A 13,697-nucleotide genomic window follows, 5' to 3' on the forward strand; every position below is an offset into this window, starting at 1 on the left:
TTAACTCGATGACGGTGGAATTAACCTCACATAAACTCTTGAACCGAGGGCTCTGTTGTACAGGGTTTGTCCCACCTTCTTGGGTAAGGGGAGCTCCAGGTGGGGTCTGCAATGGACATCCTAACCAGAGGGCAGTGCATCAGTGCCCTGGGAGCAGCTCAGCAAGCAGCCAGGGATCTTTCCAGTTCAGCTGACAGTGGCAGAGTCAGTGTTTTCCTGATTCCCTGCTTGCTCTCTTCTGGGTAACTGAGCTGAAGAGGTGGCCTGAACAGTCAGGAGAGCAGCTACTAAACCAGGAGTTTGGGCCAAGAGGCCCAGGACAGCTTCAAGAAGTGGAGATAAGGCTGAAGGAAGTAAAGGGGGGGCTAAAAGAGTGGAGATGAAGGTGTTTATCTTGCACATGTGTTAAAGTAAACACAGGAGATGCCAGAGAGAGGTCTATGGATTGGACGTGCTGCTTCAGAAGCTACTTTCCAATACTGCAATGAGAAGCAGCTTCATGACTGGCAGCATCAGGTCTGGTAAATATTATCCCACCTAATGACGCAATTTATACCGTTCTGCTCAGCATGTTCTCTTTCTCAGAGCAGGAAAAGAAGACGCTTTCATAGGAAAAGCATAAAGGGTTTGGATTTGGCAAGGAAAGGCAGCATTTACACGCTGGAAAGATGCCAGCCAGTGGGGTGGGGATGCAGCGAAGACCTTCTCTCAGTTTTTTCAAGAGGTGTTGACCTAAAGTTACTTATTACAAGTCACTTCATCAGTAAAATCAACAGCAGTGCAGAAGGTAGGCTGTGTTTCCCCACTCTCTGATAGTTCCTATCTTCCTCATCGCTGGAGGAGAGGCAGAAGTTTTTTGGATAATGTAGAGGAGGACAATGGGGCGATGCTGTCTGATGGCCCAACAGTATGGCAGTGAAGGGCCAGGCTCTGCAACTCCAGATGTGAACAGTGAAGTATCTGTCATGATCCACCACATCAGGGTTTTTCAGTTTTTTATCTGCCTGTATTTAGGGTCTTAATTTTGTGTTTAGGACCTTTAATTTTGTGCTTGTGGCACAAATTTGGCATTCATGCAATATTCCAGCTGATCAGCTGAAGTCCTCCCTTCAGCCCCTCTTTCTTGGCACTTTTCTCATCTCTCTCTTTATCCCAGCTCTGGGTTCTGCCAGTGCTCCAGTGATACCACAGGATCTCAAAGCAGCTGCTGACAGGTGGATGGAGATCTTTTACACATGGGAAAATGCAGCGCTACCTAGAACTGATATATGTTGCATAATATCCCAGTCATCCTAAGACAGTCCTTCGTTCCATCTGTGTCTCCAGCGACTGTCACCTGAGCTGTTCCTGCTGTATCACTTCCTGCATGTAGGGGGTATTTGCAGGAGGTGTGTTTATAAGACCACATTGTGTGGTGTGTTTGTGCTCTGGATTAGTTTAATGGAAATGCAGTATAACCTGCAAGACAGTTTCCAGGCTGATATATCATGTTTAAACAGTGAAAAACAAATACATTTTCTTATTGCTCCAGTCTCTTTACATCTGGTTGCTTAGCATTGTTCCTACTCGTGTCTGCTTTGCAGTGCTTCAGCACGATTACCAAACAAACTGGCCAAAAATCAATCTGACAGAGATCAGAGGAAAAAAAAACACAAAACCCAAACCCAAATGAGATATAACAGCCACTGATGGGATACACAGACATGTCAATTTGGCAGCTAGTCAAACGCCTCAGAGCCATCGGTTGTGCTCATTAAATGTCAGAGTTGTGAATTTGCCCCAGGCATTGTCAGCAAACGCTTGAACGTGTCCCAGCTGGGTTGTAAGTGATTTTCTCATTCAAATTTCAGGTAACTAGAAAAAGGAGAAGAGATGTCAATAGCAATTCCATACCCTAGTTTTAGCTCCAGAAACAGATTTCTCTGTCACAAAGCCAAGTTGTAAACTTTTCCTTTTATTCCAACTAAAAATAAATATTTTCCCTAAGTATTTACAAATACTTTTCAAGCTGAGTCTCCCACACCATACAGATTTGAATTTCAATGACAGTAGAACTGGTACTAAGTTTCTCTTTGACAATGTTCATTTATGCAGCAATATAAGGCCTCAAATATATTACCCTACAAGCAAAAGTGACAGGGCTTCTAAGTGGGTTTTGATGGGGCTTTTTGACATGGAAGATTCAAGAAGCAGCAAACTTTCCGTAACGCTCGAACTGGGAAAGAAAAACGCTGCTGTTACTGGGGTTTGTTTTCTTTAATATCACAGCAACTCATGTATTATATGACAAGTGCCAGGAGGTGACAGAAAATTGAAGACAACTAGAATGAGGTAGAGAAAACTGAATTCTTCTAGAGGTCAGCAAAGAAAGAGCAACAGCTCCCTTCCCCTGAGCAGTGCAGGAGAGGGCTTGGCCTCCCCCAGAGGACTCCCTTGCCCTGTGAGGCTGGTCTGCTCTGCAATCGAGAGCTTCGCATTGCTTCAGATTCAAAAAGCATAAATTAGAAGAATCAGTGGCTTGCTTTTTTGTGTGGGCTTTGGGAAAATTTTGGGACAAGAGTTTATACCAAGCAGACATCAAGAAGGTCATCTTTTTACAAGTGTTGGGGGCCTCTACAATGATAGGATATAAGTCAGTGTAACTCTAGAGAAATCAGTGAGTTCTCCCACTGACAAACTCGTTACCCAGTGTGGCCTAGGTTGTAAAACACATGCTTGGCTAAGAACTTTGCCTTGCTAAGGATCTTGGGATTTGACCTTTAATTTTGAATGTGTTGTGTCTAAACAAGCCATCATAATTTGTCTGCACTGCCCTCATCACATTCACACAGGAAGGAACCTGGAGGTGAGGAGCAGGCAGAGGCCATTCTGGCAACACCCAGGCGTGGTGGTTTCTCCGAGGACAGGAGACCTCCTTACCTTACCACACAGGTGGATGGAGAGCTGCCCAGCTTCACAGCCAGGGCCCCAAGCACTCAGCTGGTCCCTCCATAGTTCAGCCTTTGCTTGGACTCTTCATGTATCCGGGTGTTTGGAAAAATGTTCAAGAGTCATGGATTCTCTTGTTTAAGAAAGACATACTGTTGCTTCTGGTGTACAGTATTACTGTTGCATTAGATAAGAATTGCCATCAGTGTTCGGGCTAATGCCACTACTTACATTGTATTTCAAAACATTCAGACAGCTCTGTGCCTTTGCTCCCAGTCCCAACACAGTGTGGATCCGAACGGAGGCAGGAATCCAGCTGTGAGAGGGGATCTGCAGACCAGATAAACCGAGCACTACCGAACAAGTACATTGGGAGCTTCTTCAGAGTGAAAAGTCTATGTCAGACACTGCATTTCTGTAGCACTAGGCCGAACAGGGATCAGCTCCTTCATTCCACTGCTCAAACACAGCAGCACCTTCAGGACCACTTCAGGAGGAAGTAAGTGCTGAGTAGTATTTGCGATGTATACGAGAGACTGTTTTCTCAGCTATTACTTACCAGGAAGGAAGGTATCAATTCCCCACCTCTAGCACACTAATTCTCAGGAAAAGTTAAGAGTCAAATTTGTAACTGCAACTTCAAAATCTGCAGCTATTTGCACCTCGTTGTTAGGTCAGCAGTTTGCCTGATAAAGGAGCCCTGACCTCCTCACCTGTAGAGGAAAGTCCAAAGGTATCTTCAAATGGTCTCAGGATTGTTTAACAAAAAGCAGAGGTCCAGAAACCCATATAGGGATGCAGCCTGGGAATACAGGCCAAAATAGATGATGTGACCTGGTGGAGACTTCCAGTTTCCAAGAAGAGAGTACAAATCTTGACTCATAACTTTGCAATGCCCCTCGACTGTTTGAAACCCCCACAAAGGATGTCTCCTTTGAGTGACATGAACTGGAGCTTGCTGAATCTACGATTCAGTGCCATAGCTGCATTGCTTCCTGTAATCCCTCTGATGCTAAAGAAAACAACTTGTCTATTATCTTTACTGTTAAAGCTTGGATTTCCTGTGCAAGGGAAGTCCTCATGCAAAAAAAAAAAAAAAAAGCAGAGAAAATGCTCTTAAGAAGGAGGTGAATGTGCTCAGATTGTGAAGCAGCTGATCCAAAGGCAGTGAGACCCTTAGGGAACCCTGGGCCACAATAGTTGACATTTGAGGCAGGAAATGATGGTTTATTTAACTAACTGAACTGAAAACTGCCAGGGAATTTATACAAGGGAAACAGAATTAGTAAGAGTATTTAGCTAAGACAGACACGAAGGCTAAAACTCCTATGGTCGTGGGAAATAGTAAGAGAGAATTGACATCTGGAAGTGAAAGTGGCCTCTGCTTTGTGATTCATCTAAAAGACAGATCAGGTTGGCAAGGGATGCCATGACGGTGTTCCACTTTCCTTATCAACCTGGCTTCTTGCAGTGGCTGCTGCTTCTCCACACAGTTACCCTTCCAGCCACAGACCTGCCTTGAAGTTTCTGAGATATAACAGCACAATCCTAAACGAGGCTATTCTGCTCCTAAATATGTATGTTCTTTCAAATGCTTCAGTAAAAATACTTTTGAACTCTTTTGTTAGTTAAAAAGGACCTTTCTGATCAATAATGCTGTTTCTTTTCAGAGTTTGGTTTTTTTTCACCCTTAGCAATATGCAGTAAACACTGTGATTTTTCACTTCCTGTGGTAGTGAATTATATCCAGGAGTCTGACTTTCCTAGAGGATCTGGCTACAGACACCAAGGTGAGAGGAGAAAACCTCTCTAAGTCAGCCAACTTTAGTAACAGCAACAGAAATTGAGAGAATGGCAGAACATAAAAGCATTCATTATTCATCAGTTGATACCCAGGGTAAAAAAGCTCTGTGAGCAGTTTTTGGATTTCACAACCCAAATCTGGCTTTGCCAAGGCCTGGCAAAGATCCCAAAGGTGAAGTGCTTGATCTATGACCTCCTACATCTTTACTCAACAGAGCAAATTCCCCATGGCCCAGGTTTCTCTCCTGCATGTCCCTCCCCTTCTTCCCTCACACCCTACTGAGGTCCATGGAGTCAGTGTTTCAGGACTGGAATCCATTGTTCCAGATGCACTTGAACTTGTCTAAAAGGGACAATGGCAGGTAGCCATTCTGCAGAGCAGTGACCTTAACCTCCTTCTCCAGCCCTCTGGGAGAGCAGAGTTCAATGAACAACAGTCTGTCTGCACTGCTGAAAGCTGTGGCTTTAGGGGAACTAACTTGTTGTTGTTAGGTTTGCTTCCAGCTGAATGGTTCCCGGTCAGCTTCATTGTGCAATTCTACAAATCCTTATGCCAGCACAAATAAGCCAGTGATACAGGCTGAGCAGAGGTTTCTTCTCTCAGCAGCTGTGCTGGCTTAGGCCATCCACAAATGCTTGTGGGATGCCTGCTCCAAGAAAAGCTTGATGAAACCATGTCGAATGTAAAACCCTCCAAGATGATTATTCAGACTCTCCTTCAACTCTGCACAAATCCTAGGATGGGCTTGCTCCTCCCTGTACTGCCTTCTGCTCAACTTCCCTGTGCTGCATGCTCTTTAAATATTCACAAAGCACTGTCTGGAGTAGAGTGCTTCAAACAGGAGCGAGTCCGTAATACCAAAATCATATCCTGCTGAGCATCACCAAATCATCACAGGCTTGGACAATCCATCCACTGGGTTTGTGTTATATATGTTGCCCTAAAGGTACATTTCAAAATCTGAAATGCATGGATTGGAAAAGCAGACAACAATTCATTCTGCTTTGAGCTGTTTAGTAACACTGCACAGACCTTGTTTGAAAAGGTAGCTTTCAACAGAGGGAATTTAACCAAATTCCAGACTATCTTCCTCCTCAGTTACAGTGAACAAAAAGCCTTCAGAATATTTAGAATCTGACTTAAGCTAACAAGTCAGAGAAATAGGTGTTAAAACTCAAACTCCTACTTGATGCTCTATTTGTAGTTCATCCACTTGTAATGAGCCAGACTCTTGACTAGTATATATGGGCATAAATCCACTTAAGCCATGCAAGAATGTTGATTTATACTCACTACAAATGTGACCTTTCATTCAGTATTTCCTGGTAAGCTCCAATCCTCTTTGACTGCTCATTTACTGGAGTGGAATTAAATTTACCAAGGTATGCTCTGACAAAAGGGTTTTCCCTTAAATATTTGTGCCAGGGATAAAATGGTGGTCTAGTTCAACGTAGAATTGTCAATAAGATAGTTTTGTTGAAGGAAAGCCAGAAATTATATTATCATTCATTACAATGCCATACGTTCTTTATTTTGCAGTTACACCAAATAAGTACAATATGCTCCACAAATTACAACCTCCTTCTAGGAAATCTGATATAAACCTGCAGAATGGAGGTTAATTAAGTTTATCTAACTAGCAGTTGCATAAAAGCTTAAATATATGAAGCCAAAAGATTTACTGAGAGCGTATTGGAATGAAAATACCCTTGCGTTTTCTTAACTGAAACTATATTGCTCCAAATGACCTTATGTTCTTTATTTCTAAGTCCACAATCCCTGCACTGAGGTTTAGCACTCTACTAAAAGGAGATGATAATCAGGAAATTATTATATTTGTTTAAATCTAACATTCTCAATTTTTGACCATGCTAACTACATGGTAAATACAGCTTATCACTGCAGAGAACCTTGATGAGAAAATTGTGTGTGAGATTACACTACTGTGAAGTGCTCGATATGGGGGCTACAGTCAAAAGACAGAGCTTGTGTAGGAGGCAGCAGCCTGTTTTCTGAAATCTGCTTCACATAGGCAGCATCTGACATTGCTGTTTTCATTCTGCACTAGCTTTTGATTGCCTTCCTGATGATACTTGAAGTAGTTTACACTGAATTGTTTGCAACCCAGCCACCAGGTAAAGACTTCTCTGAAATGACAGTATAGCCATAGGGATCTGACACAGAAACATTAAGCTTGATGTGAGTGGGGGTGTGAATGGCAATGTGCAAGTGTGAAATCATCAAGAAACAACAAGAAGGGGCATGTGCATCTTCTGAAGGCACCCGGATCTGAAAAAGCAAGGGCTGTCTCCTGGGTGGATCTCAGGCCTATGTTGGAGGCAGTTTTTCTCCAGCTCTGACTCCTAGATCTATATTAGAGCTAGCATGACTCCAGCCATGCCTCCCAGGTGGACCTTGGAGCTATGCCACCGCTTTGTCTTCAGCCGCATCTCCTGGGGGGACTGTGGATCTATGTTGCAGCCTTGTTTCAAGCCTTGTCTCTGGTCCCTTTATTCTTCTGCTAGTCCTGGATGGCCCCTGAGCCTGATTCATTAATGTTGCCTTGTTTGGGACTGTTGATGGCCCCCGTTATCGGTATCCAGGTCTGTGTGCCACGTTCAGGGTCTGCACCCAGTCGATGAAGGCATTGCCTGTGCTGGGACACCCTCAGCTCCTGACTTGCACCACAGAGGCTACATGGCCACAACCATCTCCACCCTCACACACGTGAAAGAAGGAGTGAAAACAGTCTGTGAGAGAAAGTATGTGTGAAATAGGTTTGAAATAAAATAAACTGTCCCTTGTATTTGGTTTTGCATTGAACTTTGCTACATAAGCGTAGGAAACACTCAGGGTAACACTGATCTGCTAGAGATGTGCAGGGCTTTTGGTGCCCTTGATTCTGGAGCTTGTTCCCTTATAATATGCAAAAGAGGTTGGATTTGTTAATCTTGGAGTGTGGGGGCTATTTATTGATCTGGGCATGAGTTTCTTCAAGGTAGAGAGGGGATGAGATGAAAAGATGCAATAGGTAGAGAAGCAGAACTTCAAGAAACAGCTCATTTTAGGTTGCTTTCATTTGGCAGGGTTTTTTATTGTTTTTATTTTCATGTGTAATATAGTAGAGATCTGTAAAAACAACTGGGAGCCTAACTTTCAGAAATGCCATAGCCCTTCCCCAAAAATGAAGTAGATCTTCAAACCAGGCTCTCAACACTGGGAAATAAATCCAAGTATTTCTCAGTGTGTCTGAAAAGAAGATGCTTTGGCTTCTGAGCAATATGAGAAAATGAACAATCCATTTGATCTGCTTCAGATGCCACAACCATCTGCAACTGCATGTGGCAAACACACATTTCTCGGCTTTGCAGGCATGTATGATTATGAAGAGCTTTGCATACTTTCAGTAAAATAGATAAACCTTTGGAATGCTCTTTTTGTTGTTTACTTATCTCTCAGCAGCGTTCTGTGGAACGATCTCCTCCGGGAAGGCTGGGAGGGAGTGCTCTGCTGAGCCTTTCCGCGCAGTTCAGAAGTGGATGAGAAGGGGCCAGCATGAACAGCCACGGCTGGCAGCAGGAGAGGGTCACAGATGCTGCTACGAACATGGCATTGTGCAACACCTCCACGCCATGTGGGCTCCAGCTGCTGCTGTACTAAAGACACGACCGCCATCTGCTGTCATAACCCACCCCAGCCAGGGAACGCCAATAAGGGGTGGAATTCCCGTGGGAGGGCGGCCCTATCCGCCCCTGCCCACCAGCGACTCCCGTGGGCTGGGGCATTCATTTCCCGGTTGCAACTTCGCCGCTTTCAGCCTTGCTCTCAGTTCTTATCTCTTATTTATTTCTTTGCTCCGCAGCCGAAACAACAAACTGCTGTTACCGGTCATATGAGCTGGCGTGTGGATGAGCAGCCGGCAGTGACACTGCATGACATCCTTCTGAGAATGCTGCCTGCCACGTGAAATGGGGGCGGAGAGGGGCACTTTGCCAAGGCAGCTATACAGCCAGCTCATGTGCATATATCTCTGTATGTACATGTGGCACTGACAGCTGCTTGGTTGTGCTGACTGTTGTTTTCTATGCACCAGAGTTTACGTTCCATGCAAAGAGTTGGTCTCTTATTTGGGAGCTTGGGTGAAATGCAGGCAGGGGGGTTGGTTCAGGGTAGTTTCCAGGGCAGAGAGCTTACCAGTACTGAATGATCTATCTGCTGGAAACGGCTCCTGAATTGGGGCAGCTGTCTCTCAGTCCGTGTGTTTTCTCCTCTGGGATGCTCTCCTCGAACTCTCATGTTTCTCCAGAGATCTAAAATCAGCCTAATCCTGCTACAGAGGAAAGCCCTTACTGCTTTGCATCTGTATTATTTGTGTTGTTTGCTTTCCTTCCAACTCCATAATATCTGGGCTGCTTTTTAATGTTTAAATAATGTTTTTCCCACATCTGCTGTGATGGTGATTTTTTCCATTGCTTTCTTTTTAGCATCTTTGCAAAGGAGATTATTCTTATAAAACAATATGACCATATATTATAGAGGGGTTATTTTTGTCTACTTTCCATACACTTATCTTTTCGGTTTTTTGACATGTTTAGCAACAGGCATTTTAAAGATACTTTTGCTAACTATTGAATAACTGAATAAGCTAAACAGCTAAATTAAGTATTTTCTTCTCCCCCCTCCCCTTCTTAATCTTCTTTGTTCTCTGGTTAGGATAATACTTTGCAAATACAGCTATTCTACCAGCTGAGGTTATTCAGTATCACTACCCTCACTTTCTGCCTGATCTACTTTTTGTTCATGTGGTTTTTTTCATGAAGATGTTAGTATTTTCATCAATAGTGTCCTGATTTGATGGGTAGCCCATAGGGCCCATTTCTTCACCCTCGTAATACAGTTTATCCATTGACCTCCGAGTACACCGACTGCACTCAGATAGTCACAGGGTGCAGCATAGCTTGGTGGGGTGCAACTGTATTTCTTTGCACTTGTCCCTGGATCAGAAAGTTTCACAGCTCTTGTTTAATAACAAAGCTGCAAACTGTCCTAAAAAATCCAAGGCAGTTACTTGAAATCCCTTTTAAAGACTCAAGAAGTTTCTTGGTATCTTCAGTTTGTTTCTATCCCCAGTGAACAGCAATGTAAAAGTGATATTTTGTTGCAGAGGTCAGTAAAGCTAAGACAATCCCAGGGAAGGCAAGAAACTGGAATTCTTTATTGGACTCACAAATTCATATTTAAAGGGTTTAGGGTTTACATATTCAACAGGGGGTTTGCATATTCATTCTGTTAAAATTGAGGGGTTTCACAAGGATGACATAAGGGAAAAACCCAGATTAACAAATCTTAGGGTTTTACAATTACATCACAGAAAAAACCCTACTTTACCTTGGAGTATTTTACAGGGGGTAACAGATAACACAAAGGGAGAGATAAAACACAAAAGGTTTTCTGCACAGGTTTGATGAGATCAGGGCATGGTTTCCCCAGGCTTGGGTAGGACATTCCAGGACATTCCATGACATCAATGGATCCCTGTCTGGACTCTAGATGGAGGTTTTCCCAAGTCTCTGTCAGCCCAAGGCTTTGTTTAAACTTAGCAGTTTTTCTTTTTCTCATATCCAGTTTTTGGAATCCAACATTTTGTAATTGCATTTTAGATGACTGATAATTTTAGATCACGTACAGAGGAATTCACCCTCATCAAATTCAGTTTGTTTTGCTTGCTTTCCTGTGTTAGGAAACTGTACCTGTTTCATGACCTGCTGAGCCATTAAACAATGAGGTGCTGGAGCTAAACTTCTCCTTCCACTGACACATATAAGTACCTAGAAATTAGTATCACAGAGATTACTTTGCCTAGAATAAATTATGTCAAGCAAGCTCATTTCCAGCTCTTGGTTTTAGAAAGACTTCTAACACTGTCTCACACAGCCATCCATCTCACAAGCAAGTCCAGAAAAACGTAAATGGATAAATACAGAACTGAGTGTAAACTGGACTGGAATATTTAACAAGAGTCTGTTGTTAACTTGGTTGGACACATCAAGCAGAAATCTGCAGGGGCATCTCTGTAGCACCAATCTGATATTTTCATTAAATAATTTGGATGGCAGAACAGACAACTTGCTTACCAACCCCACTGCCTGGGAGGGGCAGGAAGTGTTGGAGGACAGGGATAGGGTCTCAACACACTTGGCAAATTACAGTAGGGGGAAAGAAAGTAATTCAAAGGACATGCTTTCACTCTCTCCACAGAATTACCAACATCGCAAATGCAGGTTGTGGAATTACTGGTCTGATAGCATCACTGTATAAACAGTCTTGGTGGTTAGTAGGGATCACAAACCAAACAGGAATCAGCCATGGTACTACAAAAAGGGAAAATAGCACTGGGAGTTATGTAAAAAGGAATATTGTTTGCCAGACTATTCTTCTGTCATACTTGGGGCTAGTAAACCTTCAGTTGGGGTACTGTATTCTGCTTTGGTTAGAATAGAGAATTAGAGGTCTTTTGAGGAAACATTGGAGGAATTGGAGTGGTTTGTCCTAGAGAAAGGGTAGACCCAGTAGGAGAGCCCTAAATATGTGTACAGTATTTCTAAGGAGAGGGCAATACAGCCATCTCATCGGCTGAAAAGGCTCAGTGGGTAACAGAGATTTGGGTTACATGTTAGAAACTGCTTTCTCACGGTGCAGATGAAAAAACAGCAAGAGAGAATAATATAGGGAATGACAGCCTTCATTTTTGAGTTTTCAAATGCAGATTGAACAAGTGTCTGTCAGAAAATACCTAATAACCACAAATTACCTGCTTTTTGGGTGGGAGGAAGGAAGCAATTTCCATCCCTGTTTTTTCTGATATTCCTGTTTGGAGCCAAAGGTCATAATTTAGACATCTAAATTAGATATCTAAATTATACATTTTCACCACCAGCTAATTATCATGCTGAGACTCTTGCTTTCCACTTCTCTTCAACATATCATAAGCAAAAAAATCTTAGTGATTAATAATTCAAATCAGAAGCAGCTATAGAGTAGACTGGCACCACGCTATGCAAACAAGATTTGTTCAAATTTGTTTTTTCCAAGTCCTAAACTTCTTTTGAGCATACATGGCAAGCTCTGAAAATGCCTAAACAGCTGATGATCCAGAGACCTGCCTGTTGAACATCGGGATGATTCAGTTCATTTAATAAAGGCCATATTGGAACACCCATTTACGTTACTGCAGAAAGGATGCTGGATGAAAAGGGGAAAGGGAAACTCACACGAATATTACTCATTCACTCATTCAGAAAAATGCTAAAACTCAGGCTCTGAACAGCCTTTGATATTTGACCTCTGCAGATGGCCTGTAATTAAGACTCTAATCCTTTAAACACTTTAATACACTTCACTTCAAGTTAATAGGATTAGTCACATACCTGAAGTGTGCATAGCTGGGGCAAAAAGCTATTGTTGAGTACAGCTGATTAAAAACTTGCAACGAAAACACTTTCTGATGGAATAGTGTCTGATATTTTCTAGGTCTTTTCTAAGCAGTTCTAGTCCCAAGTAATATCCTGAACTGAAAATATTTAATAAAAATAAAACCTAGGCAGGTTCTTGCTTAAAAATGTACACACAAAAAGAATAAATCTGTCTGAACTTTTTCAGCAGCATAAACTACAAGTTCTTGGGAGATTTAAGAGGAGTTATTTTTGTTTTCTGGAAGATGTAGGTTTAACTTCTCAGACTTTTACAATTCTTTCAAAGTTAGTTTGATGTTAAACACGCACATAATCAGACAGATCAGAGAGTTACAAAAAGGGGAAGAAACATTTTTGTATCCTGGTTTTTATTTAACAGAAATGTCAGTTTGGCTTAAAAGCACAGAGTTGTTCCTTCTCTTGTTGCTGACAGACTAGCTGGACTTGGGAGTCCTGGCAAGCCTAGTCTGGGTCAGTTCACCACATTTTAAACATATGCAAAGATTGTGAAGAGTGAACACGATTTGGGAAGTGATTTAGGACACAGGGAGGACAGCTGTAGGCACACATAGCATGGAGTTTCCCATTTGTTGTTGCACATCTGCCAGAAAAGGAGGCTGGACTATGTCAAGGTGCTGTGCTGATGTGTAACACGAGCTCAATCTGGGTTTAAGTGCCATAGCTGCGATCTGGGAATCCTGACACAGCTCAGGGTCACTTGCTACTGCCCTATAAAATGCCTGCAGCGTGTGTTTACACAGGGTTATTATTTCTCCCATCGGCCCTCACACAGATGTAAATCCCCTCTGCTGAGGGACATGTGATGTCACAGTATTGCCATTTACAGGAAAGGGTAACAACTGTAGTTAGAGGTTTCCACACATAAAAAGCAACATGCAACAGGTGACTGAAATGCCATTCCTGCCATCCCCTGGCCTGGCCGTAACTCCTCTTTTAGATGCAGGGAGAGATTTTCTCCACTCATCTTCAGGATTGCAGTCAGCAAAATGAAGACTTCGTTTAGCCAAGTGTTCCTGCCAACTCTCCAAAGCAAGCAAACATAAAAGTCAGAGAGCAACAGTCATCACTGTGTCAATACTGTTGTTGTCATACAGGAATCTGAGTCATACTAAGAGGCCTCTCAAGGAAGGGCACAGTGGAGATACAAGAAATTCGAGACTGTGCAGGGAAATTCTGATGAAAGCACCACAGCAGTGATGGGGTGGCAGATAAGACTGCCAGAAAATGGCATCATAATCTTATTGACAGTACCACAGAGGGAAACAGAATTACAAAAATGAGAGAAAAATTGATGAACCAATAACTGCCCATGAAGAGAAACTGACTAGAAAGTCTTAAAACTAAAAAATAATTAAGCTGAAAAATTAAAGAAAGTAATAATATAAAGAGGGCAGGAACCGAGAGTAGATCACATCTGAGTCAGAAATAAAGTCAGTGAAATGTCTTATGGAGATTAGAATTAAAAGGAGAAG

The sequence above is a fragment of the Manacus candei genome, unplaced genomic scaffold, assembly GCF_025592945.1.
Source record: "Manacus candei isolate 608988 ecotype Guabito, Panama unplaced genomic scaffold, ASM2559294v1 h1tg000060l, whole genome shotgun sequence".
Lineage (NCBI taxonomy): Eukaryota > Metazoa > Chordata > Aves > Passeriformes > Pipridae > Manacus > Manacus candei.